The sequence below is a fragment of the Manis javanica genome, chromosome 8, assembly GCF_040802235.1.
Source record: "Manis javanica isolate MJ-LG chromosome 8, MJ_LKY, whole genome shotgun sequence".
Lineage (NCBI taxonomy): Eukaryota > Metazoa > Chordata > Mammalia > Pholidota > Manidae > Manis > Manis javanica.
This window is the reverse complement of record NC_133163.1, coordinates 36,911,803-36,937,656: the sequence shown is the minus strand read 5'-3', so window position 1 is coordinate 36,937,656 and position 25,854 is coordinate 36,911,803. Positions and strand designations below refer to the sequence as shown.

Sequence of the window (25,854 nt, the reverse complement as noted above, 5' to 3'; positions counted from 1 at the left end):
ATCTTCAAGAAGTTTAGAGACAGAACCAGTAAACAATTACAATACAGGGTGACAAGTATAATGACAGAGGTAATCACAGTATTATACAGGAACACAGAGCAGAAATATGTAGAGCGTACAATTCTTGGCATAAAGAAATTAAGCAACAATGTTAATTTCCTTTCTTTCTAATGAAATTTCAGTTTACCTTGTTCATTTAATTTCATTTCACATTCACATTTTTTTTTTTTTGAGAGGGCATCTCTCATATTTATTGATCAAATGGTTGTTAACAACAATAAAATTCTGTATAGGGGACTCAATGCACAATCATTAATCAACCCCAAGCCTAATTCTCAACAGTCTCCAATCTTCTGAAGCATAACGAACAAGTTCTTACATGGTAAACAAATTCTTACATAGTGAATAAGTTCTTACATGGTGAACAGTACAAGGGCAGTCATCACAGAAACTTTCAGTTTTGATCACGCATCATGAACTATAAACAATCAAGTCAGATATGATTATTCGCTTGATTTTTTTTTTTTGAGAGGGCATCTCTCATATTTATTGATCAAATGGTTGTTAACAACAATAAAATTCAGTATAGAGGGGTCAACGCTCAATGTACAATCATCAATCCCTCTCAAGCCTAATTCTCGTCAGTCTCCAATCTTCTGAAGCATAACGAACAAGTTCTTACATGGTGAACGAATTCTTAGATAGTGAATAAATTCTTACATGGTGAACAGTACAAGGGCATTCATCACAGAAACTTTCGGTTTTGATCATGCAATATGACCTATAAACAATCAGGTCAAATATGAATATTCGTTTGATTTTTGTACTTGATTTATATGTTGATCCCACATTTCTCCTATTATTATTGTTATTTTTATTTTTAATAAAATGCTGAAGTGGTAGGTAGATGCAAGATAAAGGTAGAAAACATAGTTTAGTGCTGTAGAGGGCAAATGTAGATGATCAGATGATCAGGTGTGTGCCTATGGACTAAGTATTAATCCAGGCTAGACAAGGGCAGCAAGACATCCACAGATGCAGAAGATTTCTCTCAAAGCAGGGGAGGTGAGGTTCTGAGCCTCACCTCTGTTGATCCCCAAATTCTCACCTGATGGCCCCCCTGCGACTGTGCCTGTCTTAGGTTGTTCCTCCCTTGAGGAATCTTACCCGTCTCTGGCTAACCAGTCATCTTCCGGGGCCATACAGGGAAATCACATTCATATTTTTTAACTACAATTCTTTACAGCTTTAAAAAAACATAAGCAGTCTCAGATACTTTTACATTAAACTTTTAAAAAAATGAATCAACATGCAAAATTTCATGAATATAAATATCAAACAACTCTCAAATCTAAAAAACTGACATATCAAATTAGTTGGTGCTTTTTAAGATTTTATTTTTCATTTTATAATGAAAACTACCCTTCTAAAAAGCAAATAAGCTTCAATATGTTTTAGAAGATAAAATTACACTGCCTTAAGTACTTAGTGAACTTCTCCAGCTTTTAGTTATGTACAAAACAGAAATACTTTCTGAGCACCTTGGACAAATGGCTGATTCTAAGTCCAGGGCACAGAAAATAGAAGATGCGCCAAGAACATCAAATACTGCCAGAAAACAAAGAAGTGCTTAAAAAAAAAAGACACTGGAGGTCAAAATATCCCACCTGTCTCTCCAGATCAATTAGAAAAAAATATCAATATAACTAGATTACAACTAAAAGAATAAAATAAATATCCACGAGCCCATACTGATAAAAATAAATGACTAGGTAAATAAATGAGGGAGAAGGTACATGTCTTTAGAGAAGAATTTCAAATAATATAAGCTGATATGCCACCTCCAGGAGGTAGACCATAATTCTTACGTTGGACTTAATTACTTGATTCCAAAGAATAGACTATGGAAAGAGTAAAATATAGTAACTTCAAGTAGAGAAAGATAACGCCAGAATTGGATTAAAGATGGCTGCGTGAGAGGTGAGACAGAGACCTTCTCCTAAAACCACATATAATATGAAAATATAATTAATAAACTAATCTGGAAAAAGCAACAGGAAAGAAGGCTGCATCAGACTGCATAGACCTGGAGAAAAGAACAGACCTCACAGAACAGGGTAACATACCAAAGCTGTGACCCGGTGGGGCCCAAGTCCTTCCCCCACCCCAGCTCACAGGTGGAAGTAAGAGAAACAGCAGGGAGGGAGTGGAGGCCTGGGACTGCTGAACACCTAGCCCTGGAGATCTGCTCTGGGAGTATGAACCTACATTGCATGGCGCTCTGGTGATTAGTGGGGTTGGAAAGCTAAGACAGTCGGAATACCTGGAGAGACTGAGATTCCAGCTGCTTGTGGAAAACAGGGATTCATTATCTGGCTGATCTGGGTGGGCAGGCTGAGAGACTTCCTAAAAGCAAGAGGGTTAAGAAAGGGGCAAGAATTGCACAGAACTTACTGCTCATGAGAAAGGACAGGTAGACAAAAGTGTGCGGGTGCACTCTGCCAAGCAGGTTGGGAGCTTAAATGATCTTCAGGCACTCCATCCCCCTGGCTGGCTAAACAACTCCAAGGCCCCCCATCATGATACGCAGCCTGCTGTGTCTTCCTCCTGGCTAGCCTGCACCTGTCTCAGGATCACAAACCAGCAACCCCTGCCCTGGCGAAAGGCCAGTCAGAGGGAGGCCCCACCTATGGCAGCTACAAACACAAAGTATAGAGGCTTACACATGAGTGTTCGGCCCACTGGTTCTGGCAGTGGAGACAGCATAGCACCGGGGAAGCAGGCAACAGCTCTTCCCTTTCCCCAAGGACCAAGACTGATACCCTGCAACAACTGACACTGCTCTGGGGGCTGAGCAGCTCCAGAGAGGAGAGCTTCCGGGCACTAGGGGGCACCACAGACAAATTTTGAAACATCAAAGGAAGCTGGGTCAAAGAAAATTATGAATACACCTGAGGAAGATTCAAATGCTATCTATCTCATGAATGTTCCTGAAAGAAATTTCAAAATAAAAATCATAAACATGGTCATAGAAGTATAGAAAAATCTTCAAAAACTCAGGAACGAATTAGGACGGAGATCCAATTGTTGAAGAATGCAATAGAGGGTATTAAAAGCAGATTAGATATGGTGAAGGAGATGATAAATGAAATAAAAATTAGGGAAGAGGAATACAAAGAAGCTGAGAAAAAAAAGGATCTCTAGGAATGAAAGAATATTAAGAGAACTGTGTGACCAATCCAAACGGAACAATATTCACATTATAGGGCTACCAGAAGAAGAAGAGAGAGAAAAAGAGACAGGAAGTGTCTTTGAGGAAGTAATTGCTGAAAACTTCCACAGTCTGGGTAAGGAGATAGTCTCTCAGGCCATGGAGGTGCACAGATCTCCCAACACAAGGAACCCAAGGAGGACAACACCAAGAAATACAGTAGTTAAAATGACAAAGATCAAGGATAAGGACAGACTATTAAAAGCAGCCAGAGAGAGATAAAAGATCACATAGAAAGGAAAGCCCATCAGGCTATTATCAGACTTCTCAGCAGACACCTTACAGGCCAGAAGGGAGTGGCATGATACAATTAATGCAATGAAGCAGAAGGACCTCCAACCAAGAATACTTTATCCATTAAGATTATCATTTAAATTTGAAGGACAGATAAAACAATTTCCGCATAAGCAAAAGCTGAGAGAATTTACCTCCCACAAACCATCTCTACAGAGTATTTTGGAGAGACTCCTATAGATGGAAGTGTTCCTAAGGTTAAATAGCTGTCACAAGAGGTACTAAAAAGGGATAGACAAAGAGTACAGAATATGATACCTAATATATAAAGAATGGAGGAGGAATAAAAGGAGGGAAAAAAAGAAAAAGAACCTTTAGACTGTGTTTGTAATAGCATACTAAGTGAGTTAAGTTAGACTCTTAGATAGTAAGGAAGTTACCCTTGAACCTTTGGTAACTATGAATCTAAAGCCTGTAACAGCAATAAGTACATACCTATCAATAATCACCCTAAATGTAAATGGCCTGAAGGCACCAATAAAAAGACATAGAGTCACTGAATGGATAAAAAAACAAGACCCAACTATATGCTGCCTACAAGAGACTCACTTCAAACCTAAAGGCATACAAGGACTAATAGTGAAGGGTTGGAAAAAGATATTTCATGCAACTAATTGGAAGAAAAAGCAGGTGTTGCAGTACTTGTATCAGACAAAATAGACTTCAAAACAAGAGTCATAACTATTTTGTACTACACATGAAGCAGAAGGGAAAGAAGTAGGCAGCATTGAACAAAACTCCCTCCCTGATAGGAGTTCACCCAAAGGGTCACTTAAGGATCTGCCCCACAGCTTCCCCCTGTATAACGACTTCATGAGCAGATGAGGACCCTAGAATATGTATAAATAAAATCCAACCCCCATTAGACAAACAGAAAGAAAAGCCAAAGCCAGATAAGTTTCTGATTTTTATATTGCTTGCATCCTTTTGCCCTCAATAAACAAATTCCTCTTTCAGTTTGTAAAAACAAAAAAAAAAACAAGAGTCATAAAAGATAGAGAAGGACATTACATAATGAGAAAGGGGTCAATACAACAAGAGAATATAACTGTTATAAATATATATGCTCCTAACACAGGAGCACCTACATACGTGAAACAAATATTAACAGAACTAAAAGGGGAAATAGAATGCAATGCATTCATTCTAAGAGACTTCAACACTCCACTCACGCCAAAGGATAGATCAACCAGACAGAAAATAAGTAAGGACACACAGGCACTGAACAACACACTAGAACAGATGGACCTAATAGACATCTACAGAACTCTATACCCAGAAGCAGCAGGATACACATTCTTTTCAAGTGCACATGGAACATTTTCCAGAATAGACCACATACTAGTCCACAAAAAGAGCGTCAGCAAATTCAAAAAGATTGAAATTGTACCAACCAACTTCTCAGATCACAAGGGTATAAAACTAGAAATAAATTGTACAAAGAAAACAAAAAGGTTCACCAATACATGGAGGCTTAACAACATGCTCCTAAATAATCAATGGATCAATGACCAAATTAAAACAAAGATCAAGCAATATATGGAGACAAATGAAAATGGCAGCATAATGTCCTACCTTCTCTTGGACGCAGCAAAGGCAGTTCTAAGAGTGAGGTTTATAGCAATCCAGGCCTTTTGAAAGAAGGAAGAACAATCTCAAATGAATAGTCTAAATTCACAACTATTGAAACTGGAAAAAGAGGAACAAGTAAAGCCTGAAGTCAGTAGAAGGAGGGACATAATAAAGTTCAGAGAAGAAATAAATAAAATTGGGAAGAATAAAACAATAGAAAAAATTAATGAAACCACGAGCTGGTTCTTTGAAAAAATAAACAAAATAGATAAACCCCTAGCCAGACTTATTAAGAAAAAGAGAGAATCTACACACATCAATAGAATCAGAAATGAGAAAGAAAAAATCATGACAGACACCATAGAAATACAAAGAATTATTAGAGAATACTATAAAAATCTATATGCTAACAAACTGGATGACCTAGAAGAAATGGACAACTTTCTAGAAAAACACGACCTTCCAAGAGTGACTGAGGGAGAAACAGAAAATCTAAACAGACCAATTACCAGCAATGAAATTGAATCGGTATTCAAAAAACTACCCAGGAACAAAACTCCCATACCAGATGGATTCACTGCTGATATTTTATCAAACATATAGAGGAGAAATAATACCCATTCTCCTTAAAGTTTTTCAAAAAATAGAAGAGGAGAGAATACTTCCAAACTCATTCTATGAAGCCAGCATCACACTAATAACAAAACCAGGCAAAGACACCACAAAAAAAGAAAACTAGAGACAAGTATCCCTGATGAACACAGATGCAAAAATACTCAACAAAATATTAGCAAACTGAATTCAAAAATACATCAAGGGGATCATACACCAGGATCAAGTGGGATTCATCTCAGGGATGCAAGGATGGAACAACATTTGAAAATCCATCAACATCATCCACCACATCAACAAAAAGAAGGACAAAAACTACAAGATCATTTCCATAGATGCTGCAAAAGCATTTGACAAAATTCAACATACATTCATGATAAAAACTCTCAACAAAACGGGTATACAGGGCAAGTACCTCAACATAATAAAGGCCATATATGAGAAACACGCAGCCAACATCATACTTAACAGTGAGAATCTAAAGCTTTTCCTCTAAGATCAGGAACAAGACAAGGATGCCCACTTTACTCACTTTCATTCAGCATAGTACTGGAGGTCCTAGCCATGGCAACCAGACAAAACAAAAAAGTAAAAGGCATCCGGATTGGTAAGAAAGAAGTCAAACTGTCACCGTTCACAGCTGACATGATACTGTACATAAAAAAACCCTAAAGAATCCACTCCAAAATTACTAGATCTAATATCTGAATTTGGCAAAGTTGTAGGATACAAAATTAATACACAGAAATCTGTTGCATTCCTTTATACTAATGATGAACTAGCAGAAAGAGAAATCAGGAAAACAATTCTATTCACAACTGCATCAAAAAAAATGTAATACCCAGGAAAAAACCTAACCAAGGAAATGAAAGACCTATACCCTGAAAACTACAAGACACTCACTTCTAAGAGAAATTAAAGAGGATACTAATAAATGGAAACTCATCCCATGCTCTTGGCTAGGAAGAATTAATATTGTCAAAATGGCCATTCTGCCTAAAGCAATCTACAGATTCAATGCAATCCCTATCAAAATACCGACAGCATTCTTCAACAAACTGGAACAAATAGTTCTAAAATTCATATGGAACCACAAAAGACCCCGAACAGTCAAAGCAATCCTGAGAAGGAAGAATAAGGCAGGGGGGATCTCGCTTCCCAATTTCAAGCTCTACTACCAAAGTCACAATAATCAAGACAATTTGGTACTGGCACAAGACAAGACCCATATACCAGTGGAACAGAATAGAGAGTCCAGATATTAACCCAAGCATATATGGTCAATTAATTCATGATAAAGGAACCATGGACATACAATGGGGAAATGACAGCCTCTTTAACAGCTGGTGTTGGCAAAACTGGACAGCTACATGTAAGAGAATGAAACTGGATTACTGTCTAGTAAACTCAAATGGATAAAATATCTGAATGTAAATCATGAAACCATAAAACTCTTAGAAGAAAATATAGGCAAAACTCTCTTGAATATAAACATGAACAACTTCTTCATGAACATATTTCCCTGGGCAAGGGAAACAAAAGCAAAAATGAATCAATGGGACTACATTAAACTAAAAGACTTCTGTACAGCAAAGGATACCATCAGTAGAACAAAAAGGAATCCTACAGTATGGGAGAATATATTCATAAATGACATATCCAATAAGGGATTGACATCCAAAATATACAAAGAGCTCTTGCACCTCAACAAACAAAAAGCAAATAACCCTATTAAAAAATGGCAGAGGATCTGAACAGACACTTCTCCAAAGAAGAAATTCAGATGGCCAACAGACACATGAAAAGATACTCCACATCGCTAATCATCAGAGAAATGCAAATTAAAACCACAATGAGATATCACCTCACACCAGTTAGGGTGGCCAACATCCAAAAGACAAACAACAACAAATGTTGGTGAGGATGCGGAGAAAGGGGAACCCTACTACACTGTTGGTGGGAATGTAAATTAGTTCAACCATTGTGGAAAGCAGTATGGAGGTTCCTCAAAAAGCTCAAAATAGAAATACCATTTGACCCAGGAATTCCACTCCTAGGAATTTACCCTAAGAATGCAGCAGCCAGTTTGAAAAGGACATATGCACTCCTATGTTTATTGCAGCACTATTTAGAATAGCCAAGATAATGAAGCAACCTAAGTGTCCATCAGTAGATGAATGGATAAAGAAGATGTGGTACATATACACAATGGAATATTATTTAGCCATAAGAAGAAAATAAATCCTACCATTTGCAACAACATGGATGGAGCTAGGGAGTATTATGCTCAAATAAGCCAGGCAGAGAAAGAGAAGCATCAAATGATTTCACTCATCTGTGGAGTGTAAGAACAAAGAAAAAACTGAAGGAACAAAACAGAAGCAGACTTACAGTACCCAAGAATGGACTAACAATTACCAAAGGGAAAGGGACTGGGGAGGATGGGTGGGAAGGGAGGAATAAGGGGGAAATGGGGCATTATGATTAGCACACATAATGTGGGGGGTGAGCACAGGGAAGGCAGTATAGCACAGAGAAGACATGTAGTGATTCTATAGCATCTTGCTGATGTAGTGACTGTAATGGGGTCTGTGGTGGGGACTTGATAATAGGGGGAATCTAGTAACCACAGTGTTGTTCATGCAAGTGTATATTAATGATACCAAAAAAATTAAAAAAGATAACACTGGAATATCACCTTACCCAAATGATCAAGGTCACCATCATCAGTGGTAGTCATATTGATGTCACTTGCCTCAGGTGTGACGTGAGGAAAGATATTTTACTTCTGCAGTATTTTTTCCCAAGATTCATAACCCCAGTTTAATCATGAGAAAGCAACATAAACCCAAATTGAGGAACACTCTACAAATACCTGGTGCTCTTCAAAAGTTCCAAGGTCATGCAAAACAAGGAGAGTAGTAAAAAACTGTCACAGATTCAGGAGACTAAGGAGATATGGTGACTAAATGCAATGTGGTATCCCTGATTCCAAATAAACTCTGTAGTTTAGTTGATACTATTATACCCAAGTTAATTTCTTAGTTTTGACAAATATTATCATGTTTACGTTAATGTTGAAGAGTATACAGAAACTCTGTACTGTGTTTGCAACTTTTCTATAAACCTTATTCTAAAATAAATTTTTTAAAAATCCCCCTTGATACATAGGTTTGGAGGACCTAGATAAGAAGTTCAGGTACTTACACACTAGGAATGTTTGTATGAGGAAAAGCTCTATGTCAGTTTCAATTCCACACCTGAAATAGATCAGCCAATTGTGACTATCATTACCAACCTCAACTCTAGTCTCCTCTCTAATCTGTTTTCATTATAAACTGGAAATTACATAGTGGGGTCCAATAAATCTCTTTCCCCATGCCAACAACACCCCTTTGCTTGAAGCAATACTGAGGAAGGTAAAAATAAAATTGCAAGGATCTTATTAATATTTCCAAATTTGGAGGTAAGCCAACTGAGGGAGTAGGTAGACAATCAGAAAACCTCTCAGAAATAAACACTCTTACTACTGCAAGGGCTCAGCAAGGGCATGAAAGGCTTACTCTGTTTCTAAGGTCTCCATGCTAAGTTTGGGAACTGAGAAGCAGCCCACAGGAATGAGACACACCTGGGGTTTGGTACAGGCTATTTTATGGGATCTCAAAAGAGAACTCAGTCCAGGTCCCATAGCAGATTGCCTCAGCCCCAGCATGTGACTAGTTTTTGCCAGTAGAAGTGAAGCATGTCATATTGGGTCAAGTGATCATGAGATGTAACTTCCTCAGCTTCTCTTCACCCATCTGCTGGCTGGACACAGAGGACTCCAAGGCCCTACAGGATGGCTGAGTCATAAAACCGAAGAGTCTGAACACCCCAGTCACCACTGGGGCTATCTGTTGTCCAGAAAAACTTACATTTGACTGCATCAATCAATCACTTGTATAGATATCTGAAACAAATAGTTTAAAAAACTCCAAAACACAATGACTAACTTATTATCATTCATCTTGTCTTTGGATTAAACTGAAAGTGAATTAATCTCATACTAAAGAAACACCAGAATTTCAGCAATTTTATTTATTTTTCATTATTAAATCTAAGTTAAATGTAATACTATTTAGAGAAAATGTATTAATATACTATCCCACTTTAACAAAACAATGCCTATTCATACATGCTTCTGCTCACCCTATCTGTATGTGTACACAGGAAGGTCTCTGGAATACTGTTCATAAAATGTATTTCAAGTATCTGGAGTGTATATATGTGCTGCCTTCTTTCTAGTACTTTTCTATATTGCTAACATTTTTTTTGGTATCATTAATCTACAATTACATGAGGAACATCATGTTTACTAAACTCCCCCCATCACCAAATCCCCCCCACATACCCCATTACAGCCTCTGTCCATCAGTGTAGTAAGAGTAAGATACTACAGAGTCACTACTTGTCTTCTCTGTGTTGCACAGCCCTCCCCGTGCCCCCACCATTATACATGCTAATCATAATGCCCCCTTTCCTCCCTGCCCCCCCTTATCCCTCCCTTCTCACCCATCCTCCCCAGTCCCTTTCTCTTTGGTAACTGTTAGTCCATTCTTGGGTTCTGTGTGTCTGCAGCTGTTTTGCTCCTTCAGTTTTTTCTTTGTTCTTATACTCCATTGCTAACATTTTTAATAATAATGGTATAACCCCAAAATTACAATTATGTTCATTAAACTGATGAGAAAAGCACAGCTAATATGCAGTAAAGCTCATGTCTATCTAAAACATTCTTGTTCCAGAGCCCACACTATTAATTCCTACACTATACTGACTCTACAGTAAGTATATGCTATTTTTTTTAAATAGGGGTAGACCATGTTACCTGTAAAATAAACATATATTGTACTTTTTTTTTGTAAAGGAGGGATGCGGAGAATATTAGTAAAGCACCTGGAAGCAGTAGTTACTAATGTCTAATGTGATATGCTAGTGGCAACATCAAAGGCAAACCTAATAAATCTAATGGTAGCCATAAAAGTTCCATGATGGACAGTAAAGAAGCTTACTGTTTACCAAGCACATCTGTTGTCAAATTATCTAAGTAAAACTGTACAGGTGAAACTTAGGAATCTGGTTATTAATATTTCAGAAAACCTGTGAAGAGTGAAATAGGAAAAGTCAGCCACTCATGTATTACTGCTATGTCCTAGAGGAAACAATATCTTGAGATAAAAAGAATGATTCGTTAAACTTCAGTAGAACATCTCTCAGAAAACCTTTATTTCAAAAATTTGGAGAAATCTGTGTGTATGTTTTAAACTAACACAGAATTGGCTTTGAAACAATTTGCCAAAGAACCATTTGTTTTAAATTGGGAAGAAGTGCTGAATATTTAGTAGAAGGTATGCTAAACTGACATCTGCTACAACTTCAGTGTAGTTTTAAATATCATATTCATTAATGACTGAGACTTAATGTCTTTGTAAATCAATCAGGCTTAGTGAGTCTGAATATGCTATTCTTATTCACATGAATGTTCAGGATACTGGTAGCAGCAACATATGGCACCCCATGCATTAAATACACTAAGATTTTTAGAGAAAGCAGTTTTTAAAGTGCAGGAATCTGTTACCAAGGAAAAGGGGCAGGAGATAAACAGAGCAACACACACATCTTCTCATGTGATATGATATTATCCTTCAGGTTTCAGATACAACATTCAAATTATCTTTTAAACAGAAGACATTTTCCTCAATACCATTCTGAGATGTCCAGTTTCTCAAGTAAATCTTCCACCCAAAGTCACCCTTTAAAGTAAGTCTATGAGTGGCCAGCTTCTTTCAACAGGAACAATTGCTGAACTGCCTTTGCCTTTCCAGAACAACCAGCTGGTAAACCAAACACAGAGAGAAACCAATTTCCCCAGTTACCAGATATCTTAATTTGGAACAGTTAGTAGCAATGTAGAATAATCCAATTCTTGAGGTGGTACTATGTTTACTACTTCATTTTCTAATTCTGAATAGTTCGCTTTTAAAAATTAAGCAAGGGGCGGAGCCAAGATGGCGGCGTGAGTAGAGCAGTGGAAATCTCCTCCCAAAAACACATAGAGCTATGAAAATATAACAAAGAAAAATCTTCCTAAAATAGAGACCACAGGACACAGGACAACATCCAGACCACATCCACACCTGCAAGAACCCAGCGCCTTGTGAAGGGGGTAAGATACAAGCCCCAGCCCGGCGGGACACGAGCGCCCCTCCCCCCGGCTCCTGGCGGGTGGAGAGAAACCGGAGCGGTTTTTTTTTTTTTTTTTTTTTTGGCGAGAGCTTTTTGGAAGCCTTAGAGGGACGGGCCCCCGTTGCTGGGGAGGCAGGGTCGCGGGACCGGTGAGGAGGTGCCTGGGAACGGCGCCGGAGGACAAAGAATATCCCGCGTTTCTCCCTGCGAGACCTGGGGGCGGGTGCCTGAGACCGGTGCCTGAGGACGGAGGAGGTCGCGCGTTTTTCCCCTTTTTTTTTTTTTCTCTTTTTGGCGAGCGCTTTTTGGAAGCCTTGAAGGGACGGGGACCCCAGTGCTAGGGAGGCACGGTGGCGGGACTGGTGAGCGGGTGGCTGGGACCGGCGCCTGAGGACAAAGAATATCCCCCGTTTTTCCCTGCGGGACCGGTGGGCGGGTGCCTGAGACCGGCACTTGAGGACAGAGGAAATCGCGCGTTTTTCCCCTTTTTTTTTTCTCTTTTCTGCGAGTGCTTTTTGGAAGCCTAAAAGGGACAGGGACCCCGGTGCTAGGGAGGCAGGGTGGCGGGACTGGTGAGCGGGTGCCTGGGACCGGCACCTGAGGACAAAGAATATCCCGCATTTTTCCCTGTGGGACCGGTGGGTGGGTGCCTGAGACCAGCACCTGAGGACGGAAGAAATCGCGCGTTTTTCCCCTTTTTTTTCTCTCTTTTTGCCGAGTGCTTTTTGGAAGCCTTGAAGGGACAGGGACCCCGGTGCTAGGGAGGCAGGGCGGCGGGACTGGTGAGCGGGTGCGTGGGACCAGTGCCTGAGGACAAAGAATATTGAGCGTTCCTTCCCTGCGGGACCGGTGGGTGGGTGCTTTTTGGAAGCCTTGAAAAGACAGGGACCCTGGTGCTAGGGAGACAGGGCAGCAGGACCAGTGAGTGGGTGCCTGGGACCGGCACCTGAGGACAAAAAAAAAAAAAAAAAAAAAAATCGCTTGTTTTTTCCTTTTTTTCCCTTTTTTTTTTTTCTCTTTCTTTCTGTTCCCTCTCTCATTGTTGCTGTTGTTGTTTTGGTTTGGAGAGTGCTTTTTGGAAATCTTAAAGGGGCAGGACAGGTCACTTAAACCAGAAGCAGGGAATCTGGGGATCTCTGGGCACTCTTACCCCCTGGGCAGCAGGGAGCACAGAGGCCCCTTACGGAGATAAATAGTCTCCTGGCTGCTCCCCCTCCAACGGGGCTCCACCATTTTGGAGGAACAGCCCCAGCCAGGCCAAGCCCACAGCAACAGCGGAGATAAACCCCAAAGCAACTGGGCAGGAAGCAGAAGCCCCGTCTGCGCACAGCTGCCCAGCACAAGCCACTAGAGGTCGCTATTCTCCCAGGAAAAGGCTACAAACCAACAAGAAGGGAAGCTCTTCCAGCGGTCACTTGTACCAGCTCTGCAAACTATCTCTATCACCATGAAAAGGCAAAACTACAGGCAGACAAAGATCACAGAGACAACACCTGAGAAGGAGACAGACCTAACTAGTCCTCCTGAAAAAGAATTCAAAATAAAAATCATGAACATGCTGACAGAGATGCAGAAAAAAATGCAAGAGCAATGGGATGAGATGCAGAGAAAAATGCAAGAGCAGTGGGATGAGATGCAGACAAAAATGCAAGAACAGTGGGATGAAGTCCGGAAGGAGATCACAGATGTCAGGAAAGAGATCACAGAAGTGAAACAATCCCTGGAAGGATTTATAAGCAGAATGGATAAGATGCAAGAGGCCATTGAAGGAATAGAAGCCAGAGAACAGGAACGTATAGAAGCTGACATAGAGAGAGATAAAAGGATCTCCAGGAATGAAACAACACTAAGAGAAATATGTGACCAATACAAAAGGAAAAACATTCGTATTATAGGGATACCAGAAGAGGAAGAAAGAGGAAAAGGGATAGAAAGTGTCTTTGAAGAAATAATTGCTGAAAACTTCCCCAAACTGGGGGAGGAAATAATCGAACAGACCATGAAATTATACAGAACCCCCAACAGAAAGGATCCAAGGAGGACAACACCAAGACACATAATAATTAAAATGGCAAGGATCAAGGACAAGGAAAGAGTTTTAAAGGCAGCTAGAGAGAAAAAGGTCACCTATAAAGGAAAACCAATCAGGCTAACATCAGACTTCTCAACAGAAACCCTACAGGCCAGAAGAGAATGGCATGATATACTTAATGCAATGAAACAGAAGGGCCTTGAACCAAGGATACTGTATCCAGCACGACTATCATTTAAATATGATGGTGGGATCAAACAATTCCCAGACAAGCAAAAGCTGAGGGAATTTGCTTCCCACAAACCACCTCTACAGGGCATCCTACAGGGACTGCTCTAGATGGGAGCACCCCTAAAAAGAGCACAGAACAAAACACACAACATATGAAGAATGGAGGAGGAGGAATAAGAAGGGAGAGAAGAAAAGACTCTCCAGACAGTGTATATAACAGCTCAATAAGCGAGCTAAGTTAGGCAGTAAGATACTAAAGAAGCTAACCTTGAACCTTTGGTAACCACGAATCTAAAGCCTGCAATGGCAATAAGTACATATCTTTCAATAGTCACCCTAAATGTAAATGGACTTAATGCACCAATCAAAAGACATAGAGTAATAGAATGGATAAAAAAGCAAGACCCATCTATATGCTGCTTACAAGAAACTCACCTTAAACCCAAAGATAAGCACAGACTAAAAGTCAAGGGATGGAAAAACATATTTCAGGCAAACAACAGTGAGAAGAAAGCAGGGGTTGCAGTACTAATATCAGACAAAATAGACTTCAAAACAAAGAAAGTAACAAGAGATAAAGAAGGCCACTACATAATGATAAAGGGCTTAGTCCAACAAGAGGATATAACCATTCTAAATATATATGCACCCAATACAGGAGCACCAGCATATGTGAAGCAAATACTAACAGAACTAAAGAGGGAAATAGACTGCAATGCATTCATTGTAGGAGACTTCAACACACCACTCACCCCAAAGGACAGATCCACCGGGCAGAAAATAAGTAAAGACACACAGGCACTGAACAACACACTAGAACAGATGGACCTAATAGACATCTATAGAACTTTACATCCAAAAGCAACAGGATATACATTCTTCTCAAGTGCACATGGAACATTCTCCAGAATAGACCACATACTAGCTCACAAAAAGAGCCTCAGTAAATTCCACAATATTGAAATTCTACCAACCAATTTTTCAGACCACAAAGGTATGAAAGTAGAAATAAATTCTACAAAGAAAACAAAAAGGCTCACAAACACATGGAGGCTTAACAACATGCTACTAAATAATCAATGGATCAATGAACAAATCAAAATAGAGATCAAGGAATATATAGAAACAAATGACAACAACAACACTAAGCCCCAACTTCTGTGGGATGCAGCGAAAGCAGTCTTAAGAGGAAAGTATATAGCAATCCAGGCACACTTGAAGAAGGAAGAACAATCCCAAATGAATAGTCTAACATCACAATTATTAAAACTGGAAAAAGAAGAACAAATGAGGCCTAAAGTCAGCAGAAGGAGGGACATAATAAAGATCAGAGAAGAAATAAACAAAATTGAGAAGAATAAAACAATAGCAAAAATCAACGAAACCAAGAGCTGGTTCTTTGAGAAAATAAACAAAATAGATAAGCCTCTAGCCCAACTTATTAAGAGAAAAAGAGAGTCAACACAAATCAACATAATCAAAAATGAGAATGGAAAAATCATGACAGACTCCACAGAAATACAAAGAATTATTAAAGACTACTATGAAAACCTATATGCCAACAAGCTGGAAAACCTAGAAGAAATGGACAACTTCCTAGAAAAATACAACCTCCCAAGACTGACCAAGGAAGAAACACAAAAGTTAAACAAACCAATTACAAGCAAAGAAATTGAAACAGTAATCAAAAAACTACCCAAGAACAAAACCCCGGGACCGGACGGATTTACCTCGGAATTTTATCAGACACACAGAGAAGACATAATACCCATTCTCTTTAAAGTGTTCCACAAAATAGAAGAAGAGGGAATACTCCCAAACTCATTCTATGAAGCCAACATCACCCTAATACCAAAACCAGGAAAAGACCCCACCAAAAAAGAAAATTACAGACCAATATCCCTGATGAATGTAGATGCAAAAATACTCAATAAAATATTAGCAAACAGAATTCAACAGTATATCAAAAGGATCATACACCATGACCAAGTGGGGTTCATCCCAGGGATGCAAGGATGGTACAACATTCGAAAATCCATCAACATCATCCACCACATCAACAAAAAGAAAGACAAAAACCACATGATCATCTCCATAGATGCTGAAAAAGCATTTGACAAAATTTAACTTCCATTCATGATAAAAACTCTCAGCAAAATGGGAATAGAGGGCAAGTACCTCAACATAATAAAGGCCATATATGATAAACCCACAGCCAGCATTATACTGAACAGCGAGAAGCTGAAAGCATTTCCACTGAGATCGGGAACCAGACAGGGATGCCCACTCTCCCCACTGTTATTTAACATAGTACTGGAGGTCCTAGCCACGGCAATCAGACAAAACAAAGAAATACAAGGAATCCAGATTGGTAAAGAAGAAGTTAAACTGTCACTATTTGCAGATGATATGATACTGTACATAAAAAACCCTAAAGACTCCACTCCAAAACTACTAGAACTGATATCAGAATACAGCAAAGTTGCAGGATACAAAATCAACACACAGAAATCTGTAGCTTTCCTATACACTAACAACGAATCAATAGAAAGAGAAATCAGGAAAACAAATCCATTCACCATTGCATCAAAAAGAATAAAATACCTAGGAATAAACCTAACCAAGGAAGTGAAAGACTTATACTCTGAAAACTACAAGTCACTCTTAAGAGAAATTAAAGGGGACACTAATAAATGGAAACTCATCCCATGCTCATGGCTAGGAAGAATTAATATCGTCAAAATGGCCATCCTGCCGAAAGCAATATACAAATTTGATGCAATCCCTCTCAAATTACCAGCAACATTCTTCAATGAATTGGAACAAATAATTCAAAAATTCATATGGAAACACCAAAGACCCCGAATAGCCAAAGCAATCCTGAAAAAGAAGAATAAAGTAGGGGGGATCTCACTCCCCAACTTCAAGCTCTACTACAAAGCCATAGTAATCAAGACAATTTGGTACTGGCACAAGAACAGAGCCACAGACCAGTGGAACAGATTAGAGACCCCAGAAATTAACCCAAACATATATGGTCAATTAATATTTGATAAAGGAGCCATGGACATACAATGGCAAAATGACAGTCTCTTCAACAGATGGTGCTGGCAAAACTGGACAGCTACATGTAGGAGAATGAAACTGGACCATTGTCTAACCCCATATACAAAGGTAAACTCAAAATGGATCAAAGACCTGAATGTAAGTCACGAAACCATTAAACTCTTGGAAAAAAACATAGGCAAAAACCTCTTAGACATAAACATGAGTGATCTCTTCTTGAACATATCTCCCCGGGCAAGGAAAACAACAGCAAAAATGAGCAAGTGGGACTACATTAAGCTGAAAAGCTTCTGTACAGCGAAAGACACCATCAATAGAACAAAAAGGAACCCTACAGTATGGGAGAATATATTTGAAAATGACAGATCTGATAAAGGCTTGACGTCCAGAATATATAAAGAGCTCACACGCCTCAACAAACAAAAAACAAATAACCCAATTAAAAAATGGGCGGAGGAACTGAACAGACAGTTCTCTAAAAAAGAAATACAGATGGCCAACAGACACATGAAAAGATGCTCCACATCGCTAATTATCAGAGAAATGCAAATTAAAACTACAATGAGGTATCACCTCACACCAGTAAGGATAGCTGCCATCCAAAAGACAAACAACAACAAATGTTGGCGAGGCTGTGGAGAAAGGGGAACCCTCCTACACTGCTGGTGGGAATGTAAATTAGTTCAACCATTGTGGAAAGCAGTATGGAGGTGCATCAAAATGCTCAAAACAGAGCTACCATTTGACCCAGGAATTCCACTCCTAGGAATTTACCCTAAGAACGCAGCAATCAAGTTTGAGAAAGACAGATGCACTCCTATGTTTATCGCAGCACTATTTACAATAGCCAAGAATTGGAAGCAACCTAAATGTCCATCTGTAGATGAATGGATAAAGAAGATGTGGTACATATACACAATGGAATACTACTCAGCCATAAGAAGTGGAAAAATCCAACCATTTGCAGCAACATGGATGGAGCTGGAGAGTATTATGCTCAGTGAAATAAGCCAAGCGGAGAAAGAGAAATACCAAATGATTTCACTCATCTGAGGAGTATAGGAACAAAGGAAAAACTGAAGGAACAAAACAGCAGCAGAATTACAGAACCCAAAAATGGACTAACAGGTACCAAAGGGAAAGGAACTGGGGAGGATGGGTGGGCAGGGAGGGATAAGGGGGGGGAAGAAGAAGGGGGGTATTAAGATTAGCATGCATGGGGGGGAGGGAGAAAGGGGAGGGTGGGCTGCACAACACAGAGAGGACAAGTAGTGACTCTACCACATTTTGCTAAGCTGATGGACAGTAACCGTAATGTGGTTGTTAGGGGGGACCTGATATAGGGGAGAGCATAGTAAACATAGTATTCTTCAGGTAAGTGTAGATTAAAAATTTAAAAAAAAAAAGAAAGAAAGAAAGAAAAGGGGGATTACTCCTTAACAGGATAAAACTATTGGTAAATCAAAGATCAACGCATGCTTTAAATATCCTTAATGTTGATCACTTAAAGGGTGTCAGATGATCAGCTATGGAGGTACTCTTTTCTGATAATATTCCTTTCTCTTAATTAAAAAAAAAAAAAAAAAAAAAAGCAGTTACTGTGTGCTGACCTCCAATGAGTTCTGCACAGTGGTATAGAGGGCATGTCAAAGTGTGGGCAAAGGGTCTGTTTGTTTCTACGCAGAAGATCAAGGCCTAGCTTGGATACCCAGAAAATGAACTAAGATACGATATGAGGAGGAGCTTCCGGCATCAGCACTCTCTGGAGGACTCGTGCCGGGGGATGATCATCAAAAAGCCTCCACAGGGATCCGGACGATGCTGCGGTTGTGGCTGCATCCAGCCCACCGTCTCCTGGACTTGCCATAAGAAGGAGGAGGGAGATGTCTAGGCTGGCATGTGCATACAGTGAGACAACGAATTTGACTGGATCTGTACTGTTGGAACTCAACCAGGAGTTGGCAGGGGTGCAAGTTGTAGCACCCCAAAATCTCATGACTATAGACTATCTATGGTTAAAAGAACATATGGGATGTGAACAGATCCCAGAAATGGGCTGCTTTAATTTGTCTGATGGTTCAAGTACAGTTGGAAAATATCCATCATATCATAGATAAATTTTCACAAATGCCTAGGGTGCCTAAATGGTTTTCTTGGCTTCACTGGAGATGGCTGGTAATTATAGATTTGCTTTGTTTATGTCACCATATTCCTATTATGTTAATAGGTGTGTGCAAATTAGTTAGTAGTTTAAAACCTATACATACTTAAGGTACTATACAAGAAGATATGTCAAAGAAATAATCAATCCTCCCAAGTTTCCTTCATATGCTACATCTATAGCTTTTCTTCTTCCTTCCTAATTACAAACCTTAAATAGAATTCGTGCCTCATATCGAATTTACCGAGTATCATAATTCCTCCAGGTGGTAAAGATACCTCGAGACAAGTGCTGGGCATAGAAGCCACAGGGCATAAATCTGCAAAGAAGTAAAAAGCTAACCTTTGCAAACAATATGGCTTCTCTCTCACTTACCAACTTTACATTTCCCTGTATGGCCCCGGAAGATGACTGGTTAGCCAGAGACGGGTAAGATTCCTCAAGGGAGGAACAACCTAAGACAGGCACAGTCGCAGGGGGGCCATCAGGTGAGAATTTGGGGATCCACAGAGGTGAGGCTCAGAACCTCACCCCCCCCTGCTTTGAGAGAAATCTTCTGCATCCGTGGATGTCTTGCTGCCCTTGTCTAGCCTGGATTAATACTTAGTCCATAGGCACACACTTGATCATCTGATCATCTACATTTGCCTTCTTACAGCACTAAACTATGTTTTCTACCTTTATCTTGCATCTACCTACCACTTCAGCATTTTATTAAAAATAAAAATAATAATAATAATAGGAGAAATGTGGGATCAACATATAAATCAAGTACAAAAATCAAATGAATATTCATATTTGACCTGATGGTTTATAGGTCATATTGCATGATCAAAACCGAAAGTTTCTGTGATGAATGCCCTTGTACTGTTCACCATGTAAGAATTTATTCACTCTGTAAGAATTCGTTCACCATGTAAGAACTTGTTCGTTATGCTTCAGAAGATTGGAGACTGACGAGAATTAGGCTTGAGATGGATTAATGATTGTACATTGAGCATTGACCCCCCTATACTGAATTTTATTGTTGTTAACAACCATTTGATCAATAAATATGAGAGATGCCCTCTCAAAAAAAAAAAAAGACTCTAATAGAAAAAAAAATAAAATAAAAATAAAGAACTCTTACATATGAATAAGAAAAAGAAATACATCCATTGAAATATGGGCAAAGGACGTGAGAAAGCATCCCACAAAAGAAACACGAATGTTCAACAAAAATATTCAACCATGTTTAACCTCACAAACAATAAAAGAATTATAAATTGTAAAAAAAAAAAAAAAAAAAAAAAAATTAAGCAAGAGCTCTCTTTAATAACTGCAGATAAAGATGGTGTGTGGGGAGGAGGGAATAAAATGAGCCATGAATTATAACAAAATGATGTTAACTGTGTCAAAGAACCATTTGTTTTTTTGATTATTATGTGTTGTAGATAGAAACTGATAAGCAGTATCAACATTAAATCTACACAAAAGTCCTAAAGAATTATCTTATTCAATAATTCAACAACAACTTTTCAAGGGCTGACATGACAAGCCTACAACACACTGGATTCAGCAAAGAACACAGGCAAAGTCCCTGCCCTCATGGAGGGCAGACAGGTATTTAGACAACTACATATATAATTATAATAATGAAACTAGTGGTTTAAGTGTTATAAAAATTAAAAATAGTTAAGGCAAGAAAAATGAGGCAGGAAAGGCCTTTTAGATTTGGTCATTACAGGAGAGCTTCTCCCATGAAGTGATAAGTGAGCAGAGACCAGAATAAAATGAGGGAATGAGGCATTAGACTATGCGGGCCAGAGCCTCCTAGGTAGTGAGAAGAGCATGTGGGTCAGAGCTGTTAAAGTGGAGTCAGAAAGTGGTGTAGGAAATATAGGAAATAAGGTTAAAGAAATAGTTGGAGCCAGGTAAGAGATTTGCAAGCCCTGGTAAGAACTTCAGATTTTCTTCTCAAGTAAGAAAGCAAGCTGCTGTAGGTTGAGATCAGGGGAAAGACATGTGTGGACACACCACTCTGGCTGCTGCTTACAAAGCAGAACTTAGGACAAGAGTAAAAGCAGTGAGGAGGTTTGTGCAAAATTCTGAGCAGGAAATATGAAGGTGGGGAGAAGAGGATGGGTTCAGGCCTTGATTATTAAAGAAGAATAAACATAATTTTCCAAAATATACTACAAGTGGAGTATGAGAACAGGTGTCAAAGATGATTTTTAGGTCTCTGGCCTGAGCAACAAGGAGACTATATCATTGGCATGTCACTTTTAGGATAATTACAAGCTTTTAAGACAACTGAAGGAAGATTAATTAGATTATTAGACAATCATTCAACTGTGTAAATAGCCTTTACTAATAAATTGTAGCATACTAACAGTGGAATTCTAAACAGCAATAAAAAAAAAACATATACTACTGGAAGGGGGAAAAAGATGGCAGAGTAGGAGAGCAAGGCAGAAACCTCCTCCCACACATACACACCAAGGTAGCAAACACAAGAATACAACTAAACCAGAAAATGACCTGAAGACTAGAACAGACCACCTACACCTAGGGAAGAAGACCACACAGAGAAGGGTAAAGTGGCAGACCCACAATCCAGTGGGATCCAAGTCCTTCCCCAATCCCAGCCCACAGTGGGGAGGAAGAGGAATGGAGTGGAGAGAAGACAGCACTCAGGGTCTCTGCACACCTGGCCCTGGAGATGTGCTCTAAGAACACAAGTTCACAATGCACTACCTTCTGGTGATTAGCGGAGCTGAACACCAGGGACAGCTAGAGCCCTCTGGGAGGCTGAGACTCCCGACGGTTGTGGAGGACAGGAACACTCTGCTGGTCCTGCTGAGACCCAACACAAAGGCAGCAGTTTGAAAGACTTGCCACCAGTGGGAGGGATGCCAGAGGGATGAAGGTTGGACAAAGCTCTCTCCGCAGAATAAAGGGCAGGTGGACACTACCTTCCCGGCCCTCCTTCCACCGAACATGCTGGACACTCTTGGGAGCCCCTGACGCTCCATCCCCCTTGCTGGCGACTCAGACCTGAGGTGCTACCATGTGCACTGCCGGTGTGCCACCCCACTTGGCCCAGCCGCATCAGATTTTCATGCCTGGCAGGCAGAGGGAAGCTTTCCCAGTTTTCTCTGTCTGTCTCAACCCAATAAGAAGGGCCTGCAAGAGCCAGCTCTTAGCGCTCCTTCCTCCCAACAGGCGGTCAAGCCCTGTGCTGTGTCCCGCACCACCACCATGGTGCCCCGCCACCAGGCTGACTTGCCGTGAGCCACCCCACCCACCCCATTAACTCAGCAGCCCCACCAACACTGCAAAGCAGGCAGAGGGCAGCCTGTCGACAACAATCCCATTAGAAGTCACTACTCGGATCAAAAAGAGTCACTGCGGCAAACTGAGATAAACCACTGCTGGCAGACAGACAGAAAGGTGGTCCCGCCCACTGCCCACCAACAGCAACTGGGGCTCCACTGCAAGGGAAAACCAGACACTGGAGAATAAAGAGTCTTGAGCTTCTGGGCACCACACAATGACTTCTTCATAATGCTGTTACTCTCTAGACCACAAAACATAGCAGATGTGAGCTGGGATTAAAGATGGTGGCATGAGAGGAGAGATAGAGGCTTCCTCGTAAAACTGGATACAATTAGAAAATTTAATTGGTGCAACTAATCCTGAGAGAGCAACAGGAAAGAGTAGGGCGTCAGGCTGCACACACCTAGAGAAAAGAGCAGACCTCACGAACAGGGTAATGTACCAGAGCTGCGGCTCCTTGGGACTCGAGCCCCTCCCCCACCCCAGCTCACCGGCGGGAGGAAGAGAAACAGAGAACGCAGGGAGTGGAAAGCTTGGGACTGCTGAATACCTACCTCCAGAGATCTGCTCTGGGAGCACAAACCTACATTTCATGGTGCTTTCATGAGACTCACATAACTACCAGGTTGGAAAGTTAATACAGGCAGAGTTCCTGGGGAGACTGGGATTCCGACTGCTCTGGGACAAAAAACATACCTGCGTGACTGGCCCACTGGCTCAGGCAGTGGAGACAGGCACAGGAGCCAGGAGGCAGGGAACAGCTCTTTCCTCCCCCCAGGTACCAGTACCGATCCCCTGCAACCCCCAACATTGCTTCAGGGACAGAGCAGCTCCAAAATAGAGCTTCTGGACACTAGAGGGTGCCATATACAAACATGAAACGCCAAAGGAACCTTGTCCAGAGTAAAATTATTAATACAACTCCCAAGAAAGATTTAAATGATATGGACCTCGTGACGCTTCCTGAAAGGGAGTTCAAAATAAAAATCATCAACATTCTAATGGAGGTACGGAAAGACATCCAAGAACTCAGGAATGAATTCAGGTCGGAGATCCAATCATTGAAGAGCACGATGGAGGGTATTAAAAGCGGGTTGGATACAGTGGAGGAGACAATAAATGAAATACAAACTAGAGAAGAGGAATACAAAGAAGCTGAGGCACAGAGAGAAAAAAGGATCTCTAAAAATGAAAGAATACTGAGAGAACTGTGTGACCAATCCAAGTGAACAATATTCACATTATAGGGGTACCAGAAGAAGAAGAGAGAGAAAAAGGGATAGAAAGTATCTTTGAGGAGGTAGTTGCTGAAAACTTCCCCAATCTGGGGAAGGAGATAGTCTTTCAGGACATGGAGATCCACAGATCTCCCAAAACAAGGGACCCAAGGAAGACAACACCAAGACACATAATAATTAAAATGGGAAAGATCAAGGACAAGGACAGACTATTAAAAGCAGCCAGAGAGAGATAAAAGATCACATAGAAAGGAAAGCCCATCAGGCTAACATCAGACTTCTCAGCAAAAACCTTACAGGCCAGAAGGGAGTGGCATGATGTATTTAATGCCATGAAGCAGAAGGGCTTGGAACCAAGATTACTTTATCCAACAAGATTATCATATAAATTTGAAGGAGGGATTAAACAATTTCCAGAGAAGCAAAAGCTGATAGAGTTTACCCTCCACAAACCATCTCTGCAGTCTATTTTGGAGGGACTGCTATAAATGGAAGTGTTTCAAGGGTTGGATAGCTGTCACCAGAGGTAGTAAAACCACAGTAGGGAGGGTGGAGCAGCTGATTGCAAGGCAAATGCAAAATTAAAGTGACTACCCCCAAAGTCAATCAAGGGATAGACAAAAAGTACAAAATTTGATACCTAATATATAAAGAATGAAGGAGGAAGAAAAAGGAGGAGAAACAGAAAAGAACCTTTAGATTGTGTTTGTAACAGCATAGTACGTGAGTTAAGTTAGATTCTTAGATAGTAAGGAAAGTAACCTGAAACCTTTGGTAACCACGAATCTAAAGCCTGAAATGGCAATAAGTACATAACAATTGATAATTACCCTAAATGAAAATGGACTGAATGCACCAATCAAAAGACATAGAGTCACTGAATGGATAAAAAAACAAGACCCATCTATATGCTGCTTACAAGAGACTCACCTCAAACCCAAACACATGCACAGACTAAAAGTCAAGGGATGGAAAAAGATATTTCACGCAAACAATAGGGAGAAAAAAGCAGGTGTTGCAGTACTAGTATCAGACAAAATAGACTTCAAAACAAAAAAGTAACAAGAGATAAAGAAGGACATTACATAATGATAAAGGGCTAAGTCCAACAAGAGGATATAACCATTATAAATATTTATGCATCCAACACAGGAGCACCAGCATATGTGAAACAAATACTACCAGAACTAAAGGAGGAAATAGAATGCAAAGCACTCATTTTAGGAGACTTAACACACCATTCACTCCAAAGGACAGATTCACCAGACAGAAAATAAGTAAGGACACAGAGGCACTGAACAACACACTAGAACAGATGGACCTAATAGACATCTATAGAACTCTACACTCAAAAGCACCAGGATACACATTCTTCTCAAGTGCACAGGGAACATTCTCCAGAGTAGACCACATACTAGGCCACAAAAAGAGCCTCAGTAAGTTCAAAAAGATTGAAATCGTACCAACCAACTTTTCAGACCACAAAGGTATAAAACTAAAAATAAATTGTACAAAGAAAGCAAAAAGGCTCACAAACACATGGAGGATTAACAACACGCTCCTAAATAGTCAATGGATCAACAACCAAATTAAAATGGAGATCCAGCAATATATGGAAATAAATGACAACAACACAAAACCCCAACTTCAGTGGGACGCAGCAAAAGCAGTCTTAAGAGGAAAGTATATAGCAATCCAGGCACACTTGAAGAAGGAAGAACAAACCCAAATGAATAGTCTAACATCACAATTATAGAAATTGGAAAAAGAAGAACAAATGAGGCCTAAAGTCAGCAGAAGGAGGGACATAATAAAGATCAGAGAAGAAATAAACATA

The 25,854-nt window shown here is 40.1% G+C and overlaps 1 protein-coding gene across 3 annotated transcripts in view; it reads right to left on the bottom strand.

Moving 5' to 3' along the window:
* WDR89 (WD repeat domain 89) overlaps positions 1-25,854 on the bottom strand; it is a 61,019-nt gene that overhangs the window by 14,306 nt on the left and 20,859 nt on the right. Inside the window, exon 1 of one of the 3 annotated variants that reach the window (XM_073242285.1) lies at positions 5,141-5,161. The exons of the other annotated variants lie outside the window; for them this stretch is intronic. The gene's annotated coding sequence lies outside the window, so the exon portion shown is untranslated. Of the gene's footprint in view, positions 1-5,140; positions 5,162-25,854 lie in introns of those variants that run through there. 3 annotated transcript variants of the gene reach the window in all.